Raw genomic sequence first — 12663 nt, 5'->3', positions numbered from 1 at the left:
TGATCTTGAGTGTGTCTAACCAGGATCCATCCCGGGGCAGGTGATCACATTGCTGAGGAAAGGTGATTGGCAGGGCGGGGAATAGTTATACGACTACAGGCAGTTGAAGATTTTGAAGGTGCAGGTGAAGATCGATTCAGAATAGATGACGACACGGAAGCCGATAGGAGGCGTTCGATTAGATGCCGCCGGTTTTTAATCGAGTGGATTTTTTTTAAGCAAGTGGATCCATTTTTTAAGCAAGTGGATCCATTCGAAGCCCTTGGTCGGTTTTTCAGAGTTGGAGCTGGAATGGCTCTGCCTGGCAGCCAAGGTGTCACAGATCGCCGATGAGCGTGGTCTTCATATCGAGCTTCAGAGACATTGAGGTCGTGTCGGAGGTGCTTGCAAGAATAAACCTCAGTAAGTCGGGCGCAACGCAAACCTCCCAGTTGGCCCGGTGTGTGGTTCGGACCGGATTCTAATAATACTCGCAAAATAATGAAACGAAACGAACATTATTATTTATACTGGATAATGGATGTTTGTGTATAGTAATATAGCTTGAAATGTAAACGCATGTTTTTGTGTGAGACTAGAAAAGGCTCGCATAAGAGTAACCATGATAAAAAATGCTAGCCGAGAGAGAAATCTTTTAAAATTTCCAATAGAGACGAGATTGATGAACCAACGCCCTGGTGCCTAAATGTTTTGGTTCCTGTGTTTTTTGTCATTTTTTTTGTTATCTCAAAGCGTAGTATATGTTTCTCCCAGCTACTCATTTCTGATTTTCCAAGACATTCGCCACCGGGCTAGGTTTAAGGCGCTTTGACTGTTGTCACTTACTTGGTTAGTGGGACCCCCTCCCCCCCCCGTTTTGGGCAATCAGGACCCTTTTTTGCTCCCCCCCCCGATGCCATTGTGTTTGGATCTAAAACCGATTCCTTCTTTTGGAGTTTGGTGTGATAACACTTTCTTTGGCGTGTTTGCATGAAAAACATTAAACTTGGGGTTGAAATGGTCTAATTAACCACTTTCTATTCCTTCACAGCTCTCCCTCTGTGGATCGAGCAGATGGGGGCCGCTTTCTTGTTTTGTGTTTGTGGGAAGGGTTTTCTGGGGATTTTTTCTTCATCTCGGGGCAGAAATGTCTATTCCCCTCTTACACGGCTTTTCGAATCAGCCAGATTTATATCTGAAGTAGTGTACCAGTTTCCTAGGGTCTTCCCATTTGTGTTTATGCAATTTCGGATGTCTTATATACACGGCCATTTGAATCAGGCAGATTTTTATCTGAAGTAGGAAATGATTTCAATTTTTCTCTTTTGCTAGAGGATTTACATTTGTGTTTCATGGAATTTTGGATATTTCCTGTGCTCTCTCGGTTTTTGAATCAATATCTTGGGTAGTGAATGGTTTGTATTTTTGCAGTTTGCTTTGGTCTTTTCATTTGTGTTTAATGTAATTTCGAATAAGTTTAATCGTTTACACGGCAGGCAGATTTTTAATTAACATTAACTTCAGATATAAATGATTTCAATTTTTCTCCTTTGTCTTTCATGTAATTTGGGTGTTTCACGGCCATTTGGCTCAGCCAGATTTATATCTGAAAATTTTTCCAGTTTGCTAGGGTCTTTTCATTTTTGTTTCATGCAATTTCGCATAAGTTTCATATTGAAATCATTCCAGATATAAATCGGGCTGATTCATAAAGCCGTGTAGGCTTTATAAATCAGCCCGATTTATATCTGGAATGATTTCAATTTTTCCAGTTTGCTATTTCGGATAAGTTTCATGTTGTTACACGGCCTTTTGAATCAGACAGATTTATATCTGAAGTAGTGAATGATTTCAATTGTTCTAGTTTGCTAGGATCTTTTTAATACAATTTCGGATAAGTTTTATGTTGTTGAATCGGCTTGTTCCAGTTTTCCTAGGGTCTTCTGATTTCTGTTTAATGCAATTTTTGATGTTCCACGGCCATTTGAATCAGGCATAGTAGGGAAATGATTTCAATTTTTCTCCTTTGCTAGAGAATTTACATTTGTGTTTCACGGAATTTGGGATATTTCATATGGTCTCTCGGCCTTTTGAATCAGCTTTTGAATTTTTCCAGTTGCTAGGGTCTTTTCATTTGTGTTTCATGCAATTTCGGATGTGTCACGGCCTTTTGAATCAGCCAGATTTATATTTAAACTAGTGTTTCTGCTTTTTTTAAAGTAGTGAATTATTTAACTGTTTCTGCTTTTTTTTCATAACCATAGAAAATCTCGGCCTTTTGAATTTTTGAATTTATCTACAGTATTTGAATTTTTCAGTTTTTTCATTTGTGTTTTGTGTTTTGGAATTTCGGATGTTTCATGTTGTGTGGCAACATGTTGTGTAGGAAATGATTTCAATTTTTCTGCTTTGCTAGAGGATTTACATTTGTGTTTCATGATATTTTGGATGTTACACGGCCTTTTGAATCAGTCAGATTCATAATATATAATATATAAATTTAAATATATTTCAATTGTTCCACTTTCTTAGGGTCTTTTCATTTATGTTTTATGCAATTTTGGATAACTTTAGATAACACGGCTTTATGAATGAGCCAGATTCATACTTGAAGTAGTGACTGATTTCAATTTTTCTCCTTTGCTAGGATCTTTTCATTTCTGTTTCTTGCAATTTCGGATGAGGTTAATGTTATGTGTCATGCAATTTCGGATTTTCACACGGCCTTTTTGATTTTAATTTTTCTGCAAGAGTGCCCCCACACCAGAAACGAGGACTTCAGGCCCGTGTGTGACACTGAATAAGGTAAACTTGGCTACTTTTAATGTAATCGCACCCTATCAGCATCCGTTAATGAACGAGGATAGGCGAGCAATTGTGGTCGATGTTGCCCATTTAGGCTGGTTGGATACTGGAGGACTTGTTGGAGCTGGAGAAAGGTTACAGAGTTAATCCAGTGGCTAAAATTAGAGTCTCAGTCCAATACACCCAACGCCTCGTGCTAGATAAGGCCAATGCCAAGAAGAATATAGAGATTAGGCTGACCCAGGCGGTGGAGGATAGTGCTAGTAAAGCAGTACTAGTTAGGGCTAGGTTAATGAAAGTCTAAAACGAGGCTGTTAACAAACTGTTGAGCATAAGGCTGCTCTAAGGTGCGGCTCAGACTGGTACATTCGAAAAGTAAATCACCTGGAAAGGCACGCTCTCGAGTGGACATGGGGAGATCTGTTCTCTCGCAGATCTGTGGTCGAAGAGTTTGGCCAACTCGCCCTGCCTCATGTCGGCTCGCAAATAAATACACAGCGAGGGGGACTTTTGTGGACTTTTGGCCAAGTGCTACCTTATTTTGATTTTCCCAGACATCCGCCACCGGGCTCTCGGGCGCTTTACTGTGTGACAACCTTTTTGCTCCACCCAGGACCAACACCATTGTGTGGTAGTTTGGACCGATAACCGATCCCTTCTTAGGGAGTTTGGTGGTTTTGGATCCGACAACACTTTCTTTGGTAGGTTAGCTTTAGTTTCCTCCCCTCTGAGGTTGAAATGGTCTATTTTCTCCATACTTAATTCGCCCTAGCAGTACTCTCACCTGCTAGGCAACCACTGTGCTTCCTTCGCTACTCTCCACTCTAATGGGGGATTGACCGGGGTACCTTTACGCTTCCTTTTTAGGGTTTTTGTGGGAAGAGTTTGTTGTTTCATTGTTTCTGCTCCTCCCTTTATCTTAACTGCGACGCTAGCACCCACTACGTCTTCCTTTTCTTTTCTTACGGGGTATCCGAATTGCTAACTTATCGTCTTCGTCTCTGTTCTATTCTGATCCCGTCCCACCACCTTTACCTCCCCCCCATTTCCCCTATTTTTTCTATTTTTTTAGCGGTGCATCGACGGCCAGTGAAACAACTCCACGATGCCAGGCAGAGGGGACATACCACCCCGGATGCACTATATTGCTCCCCTAGAAAGCTCCCCGATGGAGGGAGCAAGTCCCAGCTAAGGAGAAAGCCACTCCCCGGCTAAGGGACCAAAGACCCTTAGCCGGCAGACGAGGGAACGAGGCACGTTTCAGAGACTAAGCCACCCCTCCAGAAAAGGAGAAACCAAGTCTGAAGCAACATCATCGTAACGAAAACTGCAGCAGAGGCAACCTCCGTAAGTGGTGGACCACAGCAGGCGACACCCAGAGTCAACAACCAGGAAGAAAAAGAAAGAGACTGACAGCACCTCACACCGATTGGCCACTAGGCAAACCATTAACCCTAGGTCAGCAGAAGCAGCAACAGCAACGTCCAAGCCAGACGACAGTGTCCTGGACATTGCCCGTGAAGAAGACTCAGAATGAGGTCCACAAACCCAACATTTCCTCAGAAATATGGGACCTCTCCGAGTCCACTTACACAAAAGGGAATGTCATAAAGCCCCTCACAGGCGCCACAGAAGATTTTAACAAGAGGATAGTGCTTTTATCACCTCAGAAAAGAGGTCTCACAGACAACATGGATTTGAAGATCCCAGCCAAATACAGGAGGGTCTATGCCATGTGGAGCGTCCTGCTCCCAAACCAAAATGAGGCCGAAGAGACAGCCAAGAAGACGAATCTGCGCTGGAAAAATATCAAACTCCAACCAGAATACCAACAAAGGGTCACCAACATCGCCGTGCTGAAGTCCCCTGTCTTCTAGGAGCAAAACAACTAGGAGCGGTCTTTGTGGCCCAACAAGCAAGAAGAGGGACATCCTGGCTGAGGACTACAGACCCCAGATGCGCCTCAACCAAATACCAGCGACACTGAGGTGCGAGGAGGGACGCTGCACTGCTGGCACTGTCAGCAGAAGGGATTGCCCCAAAATAAATCCTTGCAAGCCTTGACAAAATCCGACCGAAGTCGCTGACAACCAGCATTCGGTGGGGCACAGTAACTCGAAACGGGAAAACAATGTCCTCCAATTCCAAGCAAGCGGACGGTAAAAAGCGCCGCAACAACAGCCACTGCAGCCAATACTGCCCAAACGGCCTGAACAAAACGACCCGCAAGCACTGCAGCAACCGAATTATCATCATTGTTACGATCAGGATTCGGTTCTGAGGTTCGGGAAAGTCACTCGCTCAACAAGCACGTTTCTGCTCTCATCTGGCCTCTCGCCACCAATTGTACAATTGTCAGCAACACAAAATACTTTTCAAGTTCACGGCTTTTCTATTTTTTTTTTGTCTTGCAAGGAGTTCCCAGTTATCCTCCTGTAAGTCCTCCAGTATCCAACCAGTTTAGGCCTAAAGCTAAAGTTCAAAAAAGGAAGAGACAAGAAAAAAAAAATAGCTTCTCTCATCATGCCCTGGCTTCCCAAGATGCCCTTCTCCTTTTTTTAGTATGGTATATTTTTTTGTTTTTGTTTCTAAGGTTTTTTTTTATTTGTGTTTCATGCAATTTCGGATGAGTTTCATGTTGTTACATGACCAAGCAGATTACTAAAAGATGAAGTAGTGAATGATTTCAATTCATCTTGTTACATCTTGTTTTAAAGCAGATTTTTATCTGAAGTAGTGAATGATTTCAATTTTGCTCCTTTGCTCCTTTGATGTTTCATTTAATTTCATGATTTAAATTTTTCTAGTTTGCTTTGTGTTTCATGCAATTTCACGGCCATTTGAATCAGCAGTAGTTAATGATTTCAATGTTGCCAGTTTGCATGCAATTTCGGATAAGCAATCAGACAGATCTGATATATAATGATTTCGAACAGAATTATTTACATTTTTCTCCTCTAGTGTTATGTTTCATGCAATTTATATTGTATTTATATTGAAATATATTATTGAAATATAAATATTTATATTTCAATAATATATTTCAATAATATGAATATTTATATTTATATTTAATCAGCCAGATTTCTCCTTTCTCCTAACTCGCTGATGGTCTTGTTAATCATAAAAACTGATGAAATTTTCTTTTAATCTGTCTCAAATGTATTTGAATCTGTCTCTCTAACGAGGATCCTGTAATGACGGATGTGTCTAACAAGGGAGTGATTACATTGGCATGGAAAGGTGATTGGCATATGAAGATTTTGGCTGCAGAATTGATGACGCTGATGAGTCCAAAACGTTCGATAGGATGCGTTTTTAACCGAACTTCTGCAAGTCGTGCATTTTATCCTTTAACATCTAAAGTCTTAGGGTCTTTTCATTTGTGTTTTATGCAATTTCGGATAACTTTAATTCATATTTGATTTCAAGTTTCCCATTTGCAGTCATGTCGTTTTTTTTTTGGTATTTCACGCAACTCCGGATTCTACAGATACCCTCAACTGGAATTCGCGCTTTCAAAATCAGCGCATGCTGAGAGATCTGCTTGTCCCTCAAGGTAGATATTGCACTTTATTTGAGACCCACTTTCAGAGAGACCCACTTTATTTGTGATGATGATTGTTAGGTGCTGGTAAACGACTACGATGTTTACTCAGTCATGGAATCTCCTTGCTAGTAAATCGCACCCTATCAGCGTCGGTGAATGTTGTTCACGCAGACAAGGACAGGTGGGCGATTGTCGTCGATGTTGCAGTGTGTTTCGGATTGTTGCCATTTATGCGCCTAACTCCAAGAGGGCTTCCTTCTTTTTAGCACATTCGGACATTCGGACAATAAACAATAAACTGGCCGGATACTGGAATTGCAAGTCTCGAACGAAGACAATGTAGACGCTGTTGAGCTCTGGTAAACTTGACCCTCGCGCAGAAGGTCCTGCTTAGCCTGACTAACCCTATCTGCTGCTTCTTCGTTTTTTCTGCTGCTTCTTCGTTTTTGCCTTATCTAGTGCAAGGCGCTTGATGGAGAAGCTTCTAATGTTGGCTCCACTAATTTTTAATTAATTCTATCTAAGTAGATCTCAGAAGTCCAGAAAGAAGGTGTTTAACTTCCTAGGCCTTATTTCCTAGCTTCAGCCGGGCCATAAATAGTTTATAATCAAGTAAAGGAAATCTATTTCGCCTCTTTCGTCCTGGATGCTGTTCCCACTGTCGACCAGATCGCATCTTCTGGTCAGCCAGGCTGGGTCTAACTCTACCCGCTTCTAACGAGAATCTAATTTTAGCTTTAGGCCTAAACTGGTTGGATAATCATCCTATCGAACGTTTTGGACTCATCAGCGTCATCAATTCTGCAGCCAAAATCTTCATATGCCAATCACCTTTCCATGCCAATGTAATCACTCCCTTGTTAGACACATCCGTCATTACAGGATCCTCGTTAGAGAGACAGATTCAAATGAAGGTTACAGAGCTGACCAACAAGTATCCAACCAGGCCTAAAGCTAAAGTTCAAATGGGCCATAACTAAGTCTACATCGCCTCTTCTGTGATCCATGCAACTCTGGAATAGCCAAGTCGACATCTCCCGCCCCAGGTAATCCAGGCCAGGTCGCATGAAGCCATCAGGTCAGACAGATTGCTGTCACACCACCCTGACCCCACGACATAATTATCTTGGAATTAGGATGGCATCATCTAGAAAAACCTTTTACCTGTCAAAAATTACAGCGAATTACACGGCAACATGCTCGACATCCTCGTTGATTCACAGATGCTGATAGGGTGCGATTACATTAAAAGTAGCCAAGTTTACCTTATTTAGTGTCACACACGGGCCTGAAGACCCGTGGTGTGGGGGAGAAAAATTAAAATCATTCACTACTTCAAAAAGGCTGTGTGACAATCCGAAATTGCATGACACTCATCCGAAATTGCAAGAAGAAAAGCAGAAAAATTGAAATCAAATATGAATTAAAGTTATCCGAAATTGCATAAAACACAAATGAAAAGACCCTAAGACTTTAGATATAAATCTGACTGATTCAAAAGGCCGTGTAACATCCAAAATTGCATGAAACACAAATGTAAATCAAAGCAAAGCAGAAAAATTGAAATCATTTCCACACAACATGAAACTTTTCCGACATTCCATGAAACACAAATGAAAAGCAAAACTGAAAAATTAAAAAGATGAGAGATAACATGAAAAAGATGAGATTAAAATCAAAAATTCAAAAGGCAGACAACATGAAAAAAAAAGCAGAAACAGTTAAATAATTCACTACTTTAAATATAAATCTGGCTGATTCAAAAGGCCGAAATTGCATGAAACACAAATGAAAACACCCTAGCAAACTGGAAAAAAAAGATATATGCTGATTCAAAATGAAATATCCAAAATTCCGTGAAACACAAATGTAAATTCTCTAGCATTTCCTACTTCAAATCTGCCTGATTCAAAAATGAGATAAGACATAAAACACAAATGAGAAGACCCTAGGAAAACTGGAACAATTGAAATCATTGTCTGATTCAACAAGCCGTGTAACATCATAAAACTCATCCGAAATTCACGCAAGACAAATAACAAATATCCTAGTAAACTAGAACAATTGAAATCATTCACTACTGAGTAATCAGCCAGATTTATATCTGGCCATGTAACAACATCCAACATCCAACATTCCATGAAACATAAATGTTGCTAAGGGACGTTCAGCACGGCAAAGCAGAAAAATTGAAATCATTCAGGTATAAATCTGTCTGATTCAAAAGGCCATGAAACTTCACACACGCTAACGTACACACATACATGTACGCACACAAGGACAACGTCACTTCCCCTTTCAAAGAAAATCCACACAAAGACCACCGGAAACAAGTATAAAAGCAGCATCTTCCTTTTCCAACTTTTCAGCATCTTCCTTTTCCAACTTTCCAGCCTCACACCATAAGTTTCATGCGGATCAGCTGTGGGACAAAAAGCTAACACTTTACACGCATTCTCTCTCTATGAATTGGATTGTTCAAACCGCCAGTAATGGTAGCTATCTCTTTCCCTGTCCACAGTTTCAGAATTTCCTGTTCTATCCACCTCTCCACTTCTTCCTCAAATCACAGAGTTTTCTTTATTTCGTAGTTGCGGAAGTCCTGAGATCCATTTCCAGTCCACCGTCCACCTCTTGCCAGGAAATCCAAGCGTCTGATGTTTTCCTTCCACTACTCTGCGTTCAATATAGCCAACGCCTCAATAGGCGTCTGAAAGTTACTTAGCGCCCCCCTAAAACCACATCAACATCACCGACCAGACGCATCTAAAAATACATCAATATTACTGACCAGACGATCCAACACCAGGGCTGTCGTCCACTGGGTACACCTAGCAGCAGTACTTCCGCTGTTGTCTCATTTCATGTCCTGCCATCGACGCTACCAATGTCGTGGTGCAGTCTGTGTTTCGGATGGTCGCGCGGTCAGCTGGATGTTAGTTTGTAAATTATCTCATTGAACAGAAGGGGAACCACTGGCGCAATGGCTCCCCTTCACTCATTTCCCTGGTCCCGCGAAGCAATAATATAACGGTAGCAAGTGACTCCCGTCACGTCCACATCGGTAGCAAGTGACTCCCGTCACTTTGCCGTCCTCTTTGCACCAGAAGCACTTGATGGCAGGTCTCCCCTCCTCAAGTGGGTGCACATATTTCCATTGGGACTTTGACATTCTTGACTAGGATTCTGGCGATTGATTTATCTTAGTGATTCTTCTGGGAAGCCCGTAACCAGCAAAGATGACAACAGACTCGACTTGAGATCACCTGGCACGGCTGTTCGCCTCCTTGAGAGTGGATCTTGCTGCAATCCAGGAGACGCATTTTGTTTCTTCTGAAAGTTTTATTCTTTTGAATTGTTCTCGGTACATAGCAGCCCGTGGAGTGAAACGAACTCTGTCCGCGACGGTCGACGTTATTCGGTCGTGGCCGATGTTGCCATAAAAGATTCTGTGTTTCGGATGGATGCGTTTGTAAATTATCGGAAGCGAGTGATTGGAACGCCATCAAACGTAGGAGGGACGCTATCTTAGACCCAAAGTAGGAGAGACGACAGTTTTAGGGTCGAGCATCCAGGGCGGGAGATGTGGACGTGGACTAATAGCGTTTCCTACTTGGACAGGATACATTAGAAGAGGCGAAATAGATTTCTTTCTATTTTTAGATACGTTCACTTGGTTAGGTCACTCAGACCATAAACTATGTATGGCCCGGCTGTAGCTAGGAAGTTAAACACCTCCTTCCGAGATCAGTTAAAAAAAAGGTACCTAGTGGGGGCGGGTGTAAAAGCCAACAGGTCTAAATTAGAAGCTCAAGTATGCCTCGCTAGTGCCAAGTGATAAGGCCAAGACGAAGAAGCAGCTAAAGCTAGATCGGGTAGGGTGATAGAGTTAGCTAAGCAGGACCTTCTGCGTAATCTAGGCTTAAAAAAATAGGAAATGAAGCAGTTAAAACTGAAGCTGTCACGCCTCATGAGATTTCGGACATCCGGATGGTGGCACATTTGATTCGACTCGGCGTTTCGAGAACATTTCGAGGAGCATTTTATGCCCGCCGAGTTGAAGATTTTGGCCAAAGGTCCTGTCGAATCGGCTGCAGGTTATCGGCGAACGCTGTGAAGGGGAGATCGATTCAGAACAACTTGCACCTGATCCGCGCGGATGAGGATGGGCGGGTGATTGTAGCATGTTTATGCATCTAATTCCGCTGAGAGGCTTAATGATTGGAATACAATCTTTAATCCCAAGACTTGTGGGGACTAACGGGTCGCTGATGGCCTCGTGCGACCTCCTATCTTGCCCTTTTAGGACACTCGGACCATAAACTAATTATAGCCTGGCCGGATACTGGATACTTGTTGAAGCTGGAGGACTACCGGTTAAATGTTACAAGCGGGGGGGGGGGTTTACTCAAAGCTAAGATTATATGCTTCTCACAGCCACCATCAGAACAAGCTAGAGAACAGAACAACTTGCACCTGATCCTAAGGCTAAGAAGTGTATAGAGAATAGGCTGACCTGGGCGGTGCAGAGGGGGGTTCCCTAGAGCTAAACAAAGACACCCGCCACCGGCCTTTCAAGCTAGGTTTAAGGTGCTTAACTTTTTCCACATTGACTAACCTTGGGGAGTTAGGACACTTTTTTACGCCCCCTCCCCCCTAACGCCCTACCGACGCGTGGTAGTTTGGACCCCAAACTTCTTTCGGAGTTTGGTGTTTTCGGGACTGACAACACTTTCTTTGGTAGACTCGACCTGGTTGGGGTAGCTTTTGTCTTTGTGTTGTTGTTGTTTCCCCTCTGAGGTGGAAATGGTCTAATTTTTCCCCACTTAATTCGCCCTAGCAGCACTCTGACCACTTCGTGTTCCATCGCTGCTCTCCGCCTAACACTTTGGTCTGCATCAGCAGGCCAGTGCAACTACTCTGTGGAGTAGTTGCACTGGCCGCTGATGCAGGGGACATAGTGGTGCAATAGGGGAGCCGAGAGAGCAAACGACTGACGAGAGAATGAGGCACATTCCTGGTGGCACCTCTTGCACCTTAATCCTCGTCAGCCGAAGACGACTACTTAACCACCCAGCACAAGAGGAGGAGAAATCAAGGGATGAGGAGACAATGGACATCCCTGGCTCCTGAGTCCAAATGTAGCACTTACGAAAAAAAGGGGAAAATGATGAGCTAGAAATCAATGAAGTCTTTAAAAATCCTTGGCAGCCCGCTTCAATGTTGCTGGTTAAGGACAAGAGACCAAACCCCTCCAGAAAGGGAGAAACCAAGTATGAAAGCCAGCAACATCCTGGTAATGAAAACTGCAGCAGAGGCAACCCCTGTAAGTGGTGGGCCACAACAACCCCCTCCCAGGAAGAAAAAGAAAGAGACCCAGGAGGCAGGGACCGGCAGATTGGCAACACCTCAGACCACTAGGCAAACCACCAACCCCAGGCCAGCATCCAAACCAGATGACAGTTCTGTTCTGGACCAAATTGTCAATGAGGAAGACACAGAATTGGGTTCACAATGTAACCGCGGAACTGTTTCGAGTCACAAGGCTCCTCGCAGGCGCCGAAGAGAATAGTGTCGGATAAGAACCTTAAGAAGAGAATAGTGTCGGATAAGGACAATCTGAAGATCCCAGCAAAATACACATGCAGGAGCTACGCCATGTGGGATGTGCTCCAAAAAGACATCCAAAACGACCAATCTGCGCTGGAAAAACATCAAACCCCAGCCAAAATACCTCAGCCACAGGGTTTATCAACGTCGCCGTGCGTAACGTCCCTTAGGATGTACTCCTAACAAGTACAGCCAGTACAGGGACATGGTGTGAGTGGGCCCAGCAAGCAAGAAACGGGACATCCTGACCGGGGACTACAGATTCCAGATGCACCTCAACAGAGTTGGTTCAACCAAATAGCAGCGACCCTGAGATACGGGGAGAGGACACTGGCCAAGAAATCCAATTAAAGGCGCTGCAGCTGCTGACAAGCCTTGTGCCCCAGAGACGACAACTTGGCCTAGTTGTCGTCTCTGGGGCACAAGGCTTGTCAGCAGCTGCAGTGCCTTTAATTGGATTTCTTGGCCAGTGTCCTCTCCCCGTATCTCAGGGTCGCTGCTATTGGCCAGCATTGGATGGGTCACAGTAACTGGAAAGGGGAAAACAAAGTCCCCCAATTCCGGCCAGCAAGTGGACAGAAAACAAGCGCCGCAGCAACAACAGCAGCCGCTGCAGCCGATACTGCCCAAGCGAACAGAACAAAATGGACCAGCAACCGCCGCAGCCAAAGACCGAACAGCAGCAGCAACTGTAGCAGAAGCATCATCATTATCATCAT

This window comes from Euprymna scolopes, chromosome 2 (genome assembly GCF_053919585.1).
Source record: "Euprymna scolopes isolate OS-2025 chromosome 2, ASM5391958v1, whole genome shotgun sequence".
Classification (NCBI taxonomy): domain Eukaryota; kingdom Metazoa; phylum Mollusca; class Cephalopoda; order Sepiida; family Sepiolidae; genus Euprymna; species Euprymna scolopes.
The sequence above is the reverse complement of the archived record's forward strand: the minus strand, read 5'-3'. Positions refer to the sequence as shown.